Here is a 14,661-nt window from a genome sequence, read left to right as displayed (position 1 = left end):
GTTTCCTCTGTCATTGTCCATGTGCAATATATACAAAAGGAACCCAATACCTGTATTTCCCAAAATGTCTATTCCAAACCTGACAGTACTGTGGGCTATGTCAAACACAGGGATACATAGTACCTAGGGAAACATCTTGTCACTTCATATTGTCTGACTACTCAAGCTGTGTGTGAACAAGTTGAACAAGCTGTTCTCTATATGGTCTGGCAACAATTTACATCATCCTAAACATGAAAAAATCCCTTTGTTCTCTGAACGTAACTCCTGCACCAGTGACTATGGACCGGCACTTCCTCTCCTGAGACACGTTCTGGTTTTCTCTAATCACTTCCATTTAGAAAAGGTCGTACGGGTGATGACTTCAGTCCTGCCAGCGTGACTGCACTTTGCTAAAATGTAGCTCATTCGTCTAAATGTTCTCAGAGGCCAGGAGTATCACAGGGTATAATTACACGAGTGTGAGCTAATGTGCGCAGTGTCAGATTCACTGAGTGCTGATGTCAGTGTGAGAACATGCGGCTCTCTGAGATTGTCCCATATGATTTAATGTAAAACAGTCATAACAAAAAAAGGCAAACTGAGTCATGGGAATTATGGGAACACATGTCGATGTAATTATACAAATAAAATCCCTTTGTTCCGTGTAGATACGCTTGCACAACATCTCCCCTTCATTCAGCCTTCTCCTACTCACAGTGAGCTTCTCTGTGGCACACCTACCTAAGGGGTAACCTGAACCACCCCCCACTCACTCTGTGTTTAGATCACAGTGTGCACCTTGTTTCCCTCCTCTGGCCGACGCAGAGGAGCTCCGCTGGCCCTCAGGATGTGGAGGGAAGGGTCGCTTCTGCTGCCAGCTTCAGCCTCTGAGTCCTCCTCATTCAGCCTCTGAAAGCCAGTTCGAGGAGAGATGGAGGGAGACGAAGCTGAGGGAAAAGTGAACCTCTGACCTCAACTGTCACCCGTCCAGCAGCGAACACTGAACCCAGTCATCGCTCACCCCCACCATCACCCAGAGACGCCACACAACACAGCTCTACAGTGGGCCCCATGCGGGCAGCCCACAGTGACAGAGCCTTTCTGGTTCCTCTGTGGTATGGGTCTTATGGTTAAAGTGAATAATGTGATAATGGTTGTGGGAGGCATCATGCAGAAACCTCAATGTACAACGAGGCCACTCGTGGTCAATAGTGTGACAGTGACCACCCACTTTTAGAGGGGCTCTGGTTCCGGGAGTAAATTTCCCATTCATTTTATCCTTCGACATTTCAGAAAAGTTTGTCTGTTTGTACTATACAGGCAAAAGTTTTAAACCTGGATCCAGGCCAACCAGCAACGAGATGAATTGAGCAAAACAAATTGGAAAATGGCAAAGGTACAAGACTGTGTACATAATTATTTGCAGAGAGAAGGAAGTACGCATCCCATTGCAAATATTCCCTTTCCCATGACTTCCAGTGCTTCTTCAAGAATTTAACCTTACTGTTAACATAAGTTGGCTATACATTGTGGTTAATGTCTTGTATGTATGTATATAATGTTTTTTATATGTTGTAAAGCAAGTGTAGTAACGGTAACGATCATTGCCAATCGTAGGTGACATGATTCTCACGGTTATGGTTAACATTTCCATGGTTACAGCGAACTCCAACAATCAAAGACTTCATTATTACACCTGAGGATTGTGGGTAGTGGAGTACCTCTCCTCAATATTGGGAATGAAACAGGTTTTTCTTAAAATGCAGTTGATATCAAATGAACTTGTGGCTTCCACAGGAGCATATAACATTGTTTCACAATCTCGTAGCTTGTGGTAAGTCAATATCGGATGGCTGATAATGATTTCCGGAACCATGCTATGTAGCTCTAATGTGTCAGATGTTAAGGTGTTACTTTTCACTGCATTACAAGTTTTACTTTTTCTAATGCAGTCATTACATTACTGTTGATGTGCTGTCATTTTCATGAATGATCTTGGCATGCCGTCGTCTCAAAGGGAAAGATAAGCGAGGTAGCGAGTGGTTTTCGTGCATTTTCTTGGACAGCTGCTGCTGAGATTACACTGTGGCTAAGCTAACTGGTCGAAGGCCAAGGAAAAACGTGCATTCAGCAGGTGTTTAAGACAGCAAAAAGAAATCTGTGACTGTTGACAGCAGACAGGAGACGTGTGTGAAGGCAGGATCTTACGATTCATCCACACGTTTGCGCTCTGATTTGGTGAGAAAGCGGCCTAACACATGTTTGCACTATATGAGGTTTGCAAAATTTAGCACAACGCAGTGACACGTCCTGCAACACTGTACAATGCTCAGGTGCCAGCACATTAAGACATCGAGATTAGTTCAACTCTCGCCTGTGTGCTTTGGCACGTGTGTGTGTGTGGATGTGTGTGTGAAGCTTGGTCACAGAAGGCCACTGTATCATTAAGCTTATGATGATTACTCTCTCTCTCTCTCACCCCCTCTCTGTCTCTCTCTCTGTTGAGTGCAAGCGAGGATGTGAGGGTAAAAGCTCACAATTTTCCAAATGGAAACTCACAGACACAGATACTATTATGGAGGTGTGTGTTAAAGGCTGCGAGCTGTCTGAGGGCAACAAAGCCTCTCTTCACAGAGGACATACTCCAGGTCAAGAGACCAACACAGGATCAGCTTTAAAAAAGGCCTACACACTTTCTCTCTCCCTGTCACTAAGCGAGAGTCACAGGGACCACTTGTGTGAAGGCTCCATGCAGTATGGAGGTAAATGGCTCGCCTGTCGTTTTTTTGGGTCGATCTCTGCATGATTTTTAGTTTAAGTGCATGCATTTTGCTATACGCCCTTGTAGTTCACAGCTATTTATAGATGCCAAATCTTAAAAATGTAGAGATCTCTAGAGGAAATCTGACCAAGTAGGTTTGTCAGAATCTGGCCTTTTATAGGTTGTACCTAAAATGGCCGGTGGATAATGCAACAATAAGACCATTAACTTCTTGCTTATTTGCAGAAACAGGACCGCTAATTTCACATGCAGCTGGCGTACAGGTGAACATGGCAAAGGCCCAGCAAGAAAACCCTATAAACCACCTCGGCTTGCATAACAACATGTTCACACCTCCGTCTCCAAGGGTTTGAATCTCTCAGGGATAATATCAGTTCACAGAAGCGAGGAATTCACTGTCATTCATCACAACTCGAGTTGATGATACATCGCTAAACAGAAGAACTCCACAAGAAAGTGATGGATGAGACATGAGATGGATATTAAACATAATGTTTTAGGTAAGACCTGGACAGTGTGGTAACTCTGCTGCACAGATTTATGGTGCAGCTCTAATGTTTTAGTTTGTGAAGCCCACAGTTCATGCAGTGACTTTACCACAAGCACAAAGACCGGACTGTTTCTCCTCATCTCTCTTGCACCAATGCACTTCCATACCTTGAAACAGCAGCCACAGAGATTGTTGCATAAAATATAACGATTTGAAAGCAACTGCATGTTGTTAAAGAGCTTTAGATTTTCTGTCCAATTGAGTTTTATGAAATTGCAGGAGCAATTTACGTCATTGGTCTTATCTACGACTATTATATTCAAGAAAAAGCAGCTGTACTGTTGTGTGAAATACTTTCTGAATAACATCTTAAAATGAACCCCCATAGGAAAAGAAGATGAATAGTTCAGTATGCATTTAAAATCAAGTGGACACAGGCTCCGTGTCGAAATATGCAGACTGGTTTTGTGGCTCAAGATCTCTGGCTCTGAACCACATGCAAACATTTATTTGGGCGCTGGGTCCAATTTGCAGTTTCTCTTCCAGAGTCTGTTTGTGTAAGCAGGTAACTTATGTAATGGGTCTCATTTAGGGCTAAACTCACGCCTTTCCTGAAGGGGCCTGCTCATCGGTCCTGACATGAGGAGATACTTTGCCAAAATATGGATGTGGTAATGTAATGCTGCCTTCATATGGAATAGGCAAGCTCGTGAGCTATGACATCAAAAGTGGCGTGCACAGTACACATTTGCCGTTCAGGGGGTTACGCTGTGAGAACGAGCGCTGCTAGGCAACGGCCACATGGGTGCCACAGAGGCAATTTAGCAAGCCAACAGGCGGGTAATGCAATACAAAGGTATAATGACAGAGGGAAAAGATGAGGCTGCTGTATCAACATTTTCCTCAGATGTTTCATCAAATTACAAACCCTTTACGACTAAAATTACAATATATTAACTTATCATCCTTCTAAAAACCCAACTTCTGCGGCCACGAAAACATCAGCAAAGACGTCACAACCCGTGAACTCAGAGCTTTCAGGAAATTCCACGATCCAAGGTCATGAATACCACAAAAGTAGAGTGTTCATATGGACTCTACACATGAACACGGTAAATGCAACCCCATTTGATGGCAGCATAAAATCTTCAGAGGTTGGTTGAATTTATGCCCTTTGTACCTTGTCATTTTTGCTTCCACTGAATTTATTTTGTGTCGCAGGCAGCACTGAATCACTGTTTGTAACAATGGAGATAGTATGGAAAGCTCGACGCTCCAGCCTCCTTGGTCTGGGTGAAAGGTTTGTGCTCCGCCACTGGACCTTGGATACCGGCCTCGGGCCCCCTGTGGATGGAGCAGATAAGTGACCCCCATGTAGCTCCTCTGAGGAGCTGCAGCTGCGTGGTCTGACAAACTGACATGTATCCCTCCGGACATCTCTAGTGAAGTCCACCTCTTGTAACATGTGGGCGTCTCTGTCGATGGTGGAAAGGAGTAAACAAGCTTGAAACTGTCACACACATCAAACAAGCATTTGAAATCTGCTTAAAAAAGTGTGACCCCTTAAACCACATAGAGGTCTTAATGCCCCATCAGGACCGGTGAGGTGACCCGTGTCTGACAGGAGGTTATCCTCTCCCTCAGTAAGAACTTGTTTTCCCGAAAGATGATAATCTAGCTTCTCTTGATGACCCATGGCAGATGCCTGTTTGGGCCTAATTAAGAAGCAAGGAGACAACTTCACATTGACCTGCTGCCCGCTGGGTGAATGTGGCCCCTTCAAGACCCCTTTAAAGCCTTTAGTTATCAACAAGTGAGTTTCAGATGTACTTCTAAATGTTTATGTAGAATACCATAACAATGTGATTGCACTAGACCAGACCAACTTAACCACCACATTAACAGTTACAAGGTTTCTGCTCTCAGACAAAATTTAATTTTTGTGGTAAATGAGTTATAATGTGTTAAAATATGTTAAAATGTGCTGGTCGGTGAATTTTTTAATAATCTTCTAAGGAACCCAGGTTAGTTGTTTCTCCTTGTTTACAGCTTTTATGCCAAGCTAAGCTAACTTCTAATGTACAGTACAGGCAAGAGAGTAATTTATCTTCTTATCCAACTCCTGGCACAAAAGCAAATAATAATATTTATCAAAATGTCAAACTTATACAGTGTTTGGCCTACAATACATGTTTTAGCTAATTTAAATCAGAGCATCAAATCATGGAAAATTCAATGTACATTTTGCCCTTGATTTCACAAAGCGCTAATCCCTGAGGAGAAAACAGGGCATTACAGTGACATATATAGATACTGGAAGAATTCAGCCCAGTTATCATTATCATACATATAGATTTCATGCAGCATTAAACTTGAAAAACGTGTTTAAACACGCAGACTCACTTTGAAAGCTGATATAAAAGGTGTATTTTATGTTATCAGATTACTTTTCATTCCTAAAAAAGTATGTACTTGATCATGTTGATAAAGTATGTTCAAAAATAAACACATGTTAGGTGCATAGACGGGTAATATAATCACATGATGCACAGTGATGGACTGATGCCTAAAGGTAAACAAGTCCTTTAAAGTCTTTCCAGCTCTTTTCTCCAGATCCCTTCTCTGTGTGAAGGTTCATCCTTCTGAGGCCTGGCCTCACTTAGAGACACTTTCCTGACCACCTGGACAACATACCAGACAGTCCGTATAGTGACTCACTCAAGCGTTCAGCACCCAGCTGTACAACACCTGGCCAGATCTGGACTTCCACTTAAAATACCAGCCGCATAGTATTGTATGTTAACAGTGTGTGTTTTTGATAGAACAGCTGAGGCATTAGATCAAAAGGATATTGTCTCCTCGCTATCGATTAAAGCTTATCCAATTATTTCTCATTACGGTCTGTTTTCAGTTCAAATGTACCTCTCATTTATCAGGACAGTAACACCACATAAAAATCGGAGCTGTCATGAATTTGAGTGATGAATGGGGCGTAAGGGTACAATAAATATGCTCATCCTTTGAGGTCGATGGCATGTGTCCCATAAATAACGACTCCTAATATTATTCACACCTGTTATTAATTTGATCACATTTAGTTACTTTATCTCATCCTTTCTCCCAGCGCTGCACATGTTAGAGTGCTAGCAGCAGGGGCGGATCCACGGGTAATGGCCAGGGGGGCACTGGCCCCAGTTGAACTAGAACCATTAACTATAGGAAATGATAGACTATTAACTAGTCACTTACTAACAATACATTTGACAGTTTGTTATTTTCGGGAACTTGAACAAGGAACATTTTTCATAATACATTTGATGGCTTTGCCCCTTCACCCTATCTGCCACTGGATCGCAGCATGCTAATAGCCTGAGCTTGGTTGCAAATAGAGATTAAGCTGCACCATGAGCTTCTTAAACCTGTAATAACTGAATTTCGGCCACTTACTGAGCATAACATTACCATCTGTTTGGAGTCGTGTAGCATAGAGTGGAAAGCGATGCCATGAAAGCAGTGCGAGTGAGAGTGAGACCAACATGTTAAGGTCGGGGGTCAGGCAGCCAAACCCCATTCACTCCGTCACAGTGTTTTCAATGTTCTGAATATCCTCATAATAACAGAAATCAGCCACATTTGTGACAAGCGTTCCCTCTCTTATTCTTTTTAATGCTGTTTTAACAAACTCTATGGCCTCCAAGTTTCGATGACTATGCAGTATGATGCCATTTATCAGTACAGTAGCACTTACCACGTTGCAGAAGTTAATTCTCTCTCTTCTCTAATTATACAGTGATTTTCACAGGATGCTGAAATGGTGCACATTAGACGTTAAAACTCTTGCTGCTGTGCTACCCTATGATATCTGAAAATCCCCATCTGACACATCTAATAATCACTGCAGTTGTTTACCGTGGCTCAAGTTTTCTTTCTGTTCCATGTGAGGTTCTTTCTCACATGGCAGCTTTTTCCTGTGACTCCTGTGAAGGTTTCTCATCAGTGACATCTGTAGTACTGTATGTGTGTAATGGGGTCAATCCTTAATAAAAAGCTTTAGCTAAAACAGGATAGTTTTAGCAGTGTTACTTTACCAGTTATGCTTACATATCATTGTAGATATAAAATCACAGCTCTAATTAACCTGACAGGACGGCGATGCCTATAGGATGAGGGGAGTTGGCGAAGTTTATTTAGGGACCCCGTAGTCGCCCTCTCCCTCTCCCTCTCTCTCTCTCTCTCTCTGCACTGCCGGTCCTGTGAGGAAGTGTAGCGCGGGCGCAGCAGGTGTGGACGCCAATTGTTTGTTGCGAGCCCAGCGTACAGCTGTGTGTGTGTGTGTGTGTGCGCGCCCGTGTGTGTGAGAGACGGCATCAGCGTCGCCATACAGGCACGCTGTAAGTGTAATTGTCCTTTCCTGTTTTCAGTCCTTGCTTTTATATCTGGACGACATTGTTATTTTTTCACAAACTTTTGACCAGCATCTCCAACGTCTCGAGTTGGTGCTAACCCGTCTCAAAGAGCACCATCTGAAATTGAAGCTAAGTAAATGTCACTTTTTTCAATCTGAGGTCAAATACCTGGGTCATGTCATCTCAGCATCTGGCGTTGCCACTGACCCTTCTAAGATTAGTGCAGTGGCTGAATGGGCACAACCCACTACTTGTACAGAGCTTCAATCATTTTGGGGATTCGCATCCTATTATCGCCGCTTTGTGGAAGGTTTTGCGAGGTATGCTGCTCCTCTCCACCGGTTGGTGGCCGAAATGGATGGCACCAAGAAGAAACGCAGAACCCTTGGGAAAGCCATTATAGGCGACCGTTGGAGTAATGAGTGTGAAAATGCTTTCCAAACACTCAAGAGACTGCTTGTGACCGCGCCAGTTCTGGGATATGCTGACTTCACCAAACCCTTTGTCCTTGAAATCGATGCTAGCCATGCTGGACTTGGTGCTGTGTTATCCCAGGACCATGATGGAAAACGGCGACCAATTGCTTTTGCAAGCAGAGGCCTGAGGCCCACAGAAAGAAACATGTCCAACTACAGCTCCAGAAAGCTAGAATTCCTGGCCCTTAAATGGGCGGTGACCCAAAAATTCCGAGAGTATCTGCTTGGACAGAAATTTGTAGTGTTCACTGATAACAACCCCCTCAGCTACCTGCTGTCAGCTAAACTGGGGGCAGTGGAGCAAAGGTGGGCATCGGAGTTGGCAGTTTTTGATTTTGAGATCAAGTACCGCCCAGGACCAACCAATCGCAATGCAGATGCTTTGTCACGCCAGTTGCACTCTCAGAGCACATCACTTTTATTCCCCGGCTTGAAGGTGCCGCTGGAAGTCCACGAACCAGCACAAGTCTTACTTGAAAGTGCCCACGCCATGGCTGCAACCTGCCAAGCGATAGCTGCTTTCCCATCACGGCCCAAAGCTGACCTAATTGCTCTACAGGCCACAGATCCAGTAATCGGTACCTTCCTACAATATTGGAAGAGGGGCACACCTCCAACTAAACAAGAAATGGCCAATGCTGGTAGAGGCGTAAAGAAGCTGGTGCAGCAGTGGTCCAAAATAAAGTCAAAGGATGGTGTCCTATACCGTCAAATACAGCTACCAAGGGAAGGACAAGTGGTGTTCCAACTCCTGCTGCCTCAATGCCTGCATGGAGAGGTACTTAAAAGCCTTCACGATGACCAGGGCCACCAAGGCATTGAGCGTACTAACAGTCTGGTGAGGCAGAGGTGTTTTGGGCCATTTATGGGAAGTGACATTGACAGATACTGTCGGGAGTGTAACCGGTGCACACTGGCTAAAGTAGTACAACCAAAAGTCTGTACATTCAGGGGGAGTCTGTTAGCCTCTAAACCATTGGAAGTCATTGCCATCGATTTCACTGTATTGGATAAGGCCAGTGATGGAAGAGAGAACGTGCTGGTGGTCACGGATGTGTTTTCAAAGTTTTCTCAAGCATTCCCGACACCAGACCAGCGGGCCAGTACAGTAGCCCGTGTGTTGACTGAAAAGTGGTTCAACATTTATGGCGTACCCAAACGCATCCACAGTGATCAGGGAAAGTGTTTTGAAGGGGACCTTTTGAAAAGACTGTGTCAACTGTATGGAATAGAGAAAAGTAGAACCACACCTTATCACCCCGAGGGCAATGGACAATGTGAAAGATTTAATCGAACATTGCATGACTTGTTGCGCACCCTCCCCCAGGAAAAGAAGAAAAAATGGCCAAAATACCTACCTCAGGTTCTTTATGCATATAATACCACAGAGCACCAATCAACTGGTTATTCACCATATGAGCTGATGTTTGGCCAGAAGGCACAACTACCTGTGGATTTCCTGTTGGGCGCATCACAGGAGGAACCCACGTCTAGGTCAGCAGAGGATTGGATGGATGAACATCAAAATCATCTGAGTTCAGTCTATCCTCATGTTAAGGCACGACTCCAGCAAGCAGCAGAACAGAGGAACAGACACTATCAGCCAAACGCAACTTCTCTTATTGCTCCTGGAACCCTGGTCTACAGGAAAAGTCACCCCATAGGACGCCACAAAATTCAGGATGCCTGGGATCCAGCTGTGTATGTGGTGGTGAAAAACATGGATAAAGAAGGAAGGGTATATAAAATATGCCCCAGAGATGGTGCTGGCCCAGAAAAGAATCTTAACAGGTCAGAACTTAGGGTTTTACCGACCGCCACCATCAACAGGCCCATGACCCAAAACCAACCGGTACCTGATCCAGGCCTGGTCGATGATCCACCGGATTTTAATAAAGACGACGAAGACAATGACTCAGGTGGGGTCGTAATCACCATGGAACCCGAGTGGTGTAGAGTTCAGGCCCCCTCCCTCACTCCCCTTGAGCTAAATGGTCAAACCATGGGCACAGAATTACATAGCTCTGGCACCCCACTATCCAGTTCAGATCACAGCCAAGAAAATGGCCCAAACAATGTTAATATAGTAGCAACAGGGCAGCCAAACATATCACAAAGTAGGCCCAAAAGGAACACAGCTGGGCGTCACACCAACCCTTTTAACCTTCTGAGGTCAGTAAATGAAACCGTTGATACCTCAGTTAGAACCTTGCAGGTGAGCCACGCTGCAAATCATCACGTTGTTGAGACAGTGTTTAGACCCTGGTTGTAATTTGTCACCGGGACGGTGACCTTTTAAAATTGGGGCCATTGTAATGGGGTCAATCCTTAATAAAAAGCTTTAGCTAAAACAGGATAGTTTTAGCAGTGTTACTTTACCAGTTATGCTTACGTCATTGTAGATATAAAATCACAGCTCTAATTAACCTGACAGGACGGCGATGCCTATAGGATGAGGGGAGTTGGCGAAGTTTATTTAGGGACCCCGTAGTCGCCCTCTCCCTCTCGCTCTCTCTCTCTCTCTGCACTGCCGGTCCTGTGAGGAAGTGTAGCGTGGGCGCAGCAGGTGTGGACGCCAATTGTTTGTTGCGAGCCCAGCGTACAGCTGTGTGTGTGTGCGCGCCCGTGTGTGTGAGAGACGGCATCAGCGTCGCCATACAGGCACGCTGTAATAATCTCCAGTCAGCGTGTACACACAAACTAATGGGAACGATACTTGTAAGTAATGCGCCGCAACATTTATCCAGAGTCTATACTATTGTGTCTGTGACATTAAGTGTAATTGTCCTTTCCTGTTTTAGTACTTGTCATCACGACAATAAGGACGGCGTGGGTCTCTGCTTTATTTAAATTAATTGAAGGTATGGCATAACGATGTGTTTTATATTTGTAAATGTTTTTAAACATTTTGATAAACTTGTTTAATAATTGTGTGACCTAATATGACATGTTTGTTTCATAGGGCTGCCTTCTGGCAGAATATTTACGGTCACTGTTTTTTCCCACATTTAGATTTCATTTAGATTATTCGGCCTTGTTTAGATTTAGTTTCTTTCTGATTAATTGGTTTGATTTCTGGTTTCTTTGTTCATTTTATTTTGTTCTTTGTTCTATGGGTAATGTGCAATATGGTTGACGGGTACTGTGCAATCCTGGTTTAATGGCTTGAATATTGTTGAGTTATTGGCTCCGTAAACTAGAGGCCTTCTTCTGTTATTTCAGTGTATAATATCGCTTGCAGTGATAATCCACTGGTGCAATTACACCAGTATTGGGATTCTTAAAGTGTGCTGTGTTTGTTTTATGCGTGATATTAGCTTTGTTAAATTTGGTCTGGAGTCTTTAACTTCTCTCTTGTTAATCTGTCATTTATATCAAGTATAGGCCAGTACTCCCTACATTGCACATGATCCTGTGCTGTTTGATCAGTCTTTTTAAATCCTTTGTCCAACTTGAATAAATTGTCTATTTCTGGAATCATCAGCCTCCCGTCCCGTTTATTCTGGATATACGTGGTGAACCCGATTGGCATTCAACTGTCGCACTAAACTTATGACCACTACATGTGTAAGCCCGATTTTTGGCAAATTGGATGCATTTCATCAAGTTTCTGAGAAAGTCGCTGTGTAACCATTCTCAGAGTGACTCCACCTTCTCGTCCCTTTTCCCCAAGCACAAACTTCATGACCCTGTGCTGTGGAGGAGGAGATCTCTGGTTTACAGGTCATGTGACACAGGTCAAGGTCCACTCCTAAGCAACAGGCCCACAGACCACATCACAGTTTGATCCAGCAGTATGATTTTCTCATATGGCAGACATTCCTAGTACAAGTAAGTACAACATTATACAAGTTCCTCAAATCAGTGTTGCCAAAATAATAAATACAAGTGCAGCGCCCGTTCTAAACCTGCCTGTATGGAATGGGCTGTTGACTTGTGGTGATGCTGGTTGCAGTTTTCTCTCTGACACTGTTAAAGTAACCTGTAGTAATTGAGCTGCGGCAAATAAAGACTGACTGCTGGACTCAGTCTACAGAAACCTGAAGCTGAAGCTAAAGTTTCAGTGAAGCTCGACTGAGTGCGCAGAACCTCGAAACTGGAGAATACGTTGTCGTTGGCATTTTCATGAACGTGCGGTTGTCGTGTTCAACAGCGCCACTTTCGTTGATGAGTCCCAGCTGCTGCTGCTATAAAGTGCTAGTTGCCTGTTTATTTAAAGTTTATTCATATTGAACGAATCGTGTGTCGACATTGCACCAAATTTAACACTGCACTTCCTTGGACCCGTAACAATACCCAAGTGTGAAGACGATAAGATGAACACTTCTCGAGATAGACAAGCCACCGACATATTTGTGGAATTAGAAGATAGATGTTTACATGTAAATGCTGTGGAATTTGACCCAAAGGGAAACTTCTTCATTACTTCAAGTTATTGCAGAGACACAAAGTGAAACATGGGGCCACCACCGAAAGAAAAGTAAAGCAAAGCTGTAGGACAGAAAGATGAAAGAGCTCCCGGCCTGTTTCTGGCCCTGTGACCAAGACCGTCAGCTTTGAAACATGCTGATGAAACTAAAACTCTCCGTAGGCTCATTCCACCAGGGCGTCTTTGATATAGATTTTGATGTTCTACAAAAATGAGCAACAATGTGTGATCTAATGCTATGAGAACAGTATTATAGGCCACCTCTCACTTTAAGGTCCCTGTTTACAGTATGTTTTATTCAAATCGCTGAGGGAGGCGAGTGCACGCCTACATGTTCAGATCTGCAAAACCTGTGAATCTGCAAACGGCTTCAGTCCTTTCAGGTCTATTGCTAATAGCTAGGCAGGAATGTGTGTTTTAAGTGTGTGCTTAGCTCTCTCAATAACTGCCAAAGAAAATCATATTCAAAAGACCTACGTTTAATTGCTTTCAACTTTGCACAAACCCACTCCACCACATACAAAAGAGTGATTGGATAAAAGCAGCTGTGTGTGTTTTATGACCCTGTTTGAAGATATTATTATTCTCTAACTGTTTTGCTGACTGACAGTCTTTCTCTGTGTCAACACATTTGCTGTGAACAGGTTCAGTTTTCAGTCCACTACTGTTGACCATTGATTTATATTGAGTTTTATACAGCCATTCATGGTTACTGAAGGATGAATCTTATTGACCATGGTGTTGATTTTTCTTCTGACAGCATCATAAATTTGATATTTATGGTTTTCAGTGAAATGTCTTCACATCTAAAGGATGGATAGTTGAAAGAGTCCTCTCTGTCTTTTCGTCTAGCACGGTCATCAGGTCAACATTTCAATTGGTCCAATACTTTAGATTTATAAATGAATACCTGCGATGATAATATTTCTATTAGCCTCAGCTATATTTTTACCTCCGCCAAGGAGGTCTGCGTTTGTCAGTATTTATCCTTCCTTGGTGGAAGGATGAGAAATGGGTTAAGGGAAGAACACATTCAATTTTGGTGCAGATCCTGATCAGGGGTCAGTTCAAGGAATTTCAGGCATGTTTAGGGGACTGATAATTATGATATGAGTGTCTGAAATACTGTACATTTAATAGTGATCTTACCTTTGGGGCCCTTTCTATGTGATTTCACTAAATCATTAATTTATAGACACTTAAAGACATTTGTCAAGGGACTATCACATGATAACCATTACCTATAATAATATAATTATATAATATGATCATCTTTAGATCACCTTTCCTTAAGTATTAGATTTAATCCTGGACTTTAAGGGCAGAGTTCACACCCACCAGAGAGCGTGAGATGAGAGCGGGCTGTCTTCACAGTGAACCTGACCTCGGTCAAAGGAGGGGTTCATCCACCTGTCCTCACATGAATGACCCGAGGGAAAGCTAACAAAGACAAAAAAAGGGGAGGACAAGTGGAGTGGGAAAGCAGAATGACAGATGGAGCATTATTCTTGTGAAAAAACTCAGTCCTCGCTGCACTTTCACTTTTCATCAAGAGGTTTGGATGCACACGGTTTGAAGGAATGCACCGCGGGGCAGCCTGCGGGGTCACCCTGACAGAGCGTCGTTCCCCTCAGCATCGTCTTTCCTACCCCTCCCTGTGTCAGACCCATGTCCCGACACGTCCAAGTTCAATTTGTATCCTAAGCATCATCTGAGGTTGGTATTTATCAAACTCAAAGGAAGAACATCCCTGTCCTCCTCCATTTAATAGATTCATTATTATTATTTAGCTTTTATGGTAATGCTGTCGTTTTTTTTGTCTAGAGGGCCATCAAGATGTGAGACAGGAAACAAACCTTTCTAAAGATGTGTTGGCATTGCATTTACTGATGTCAAGTCTAGTATATCTGCACAGTTTCCATGAGGTCGAAGACAAGGGTTTGGCCTCCTGATTACCTCAGAAGACGGTTACTGAGATTAATGGCTTTGCAGGTCATGTGTGGGCACAACAGGGTTTTCGCTCTCCTCTGTCCACCCCTGTTTACAGCTTTGTGGCCACAGGCTGCAGTGGGAGTGGAAAATACATGAGCTTAATT

Source organism: Hippoglossus hippoglossus, chromosome 15, assembly GCF_009819705.1.
Source record: "Hippoglossus hippoglossus isolate fHipHip1 chromosome 15, fHipHip1.pri, whole genome shotgun sequence".
Taxonomy (NCBI): Eukaryota; Metazoa; Chordata; class Actinopteri; order Pleuronectiformes; family Pleuronectidae; genus Hippoglossus; species Hippoglossus hippoglossus.
The sequence above is the reverse complement of the archived record's forward strand: the minus strand, read 5'-3'. Positions refer to the sequence as shown.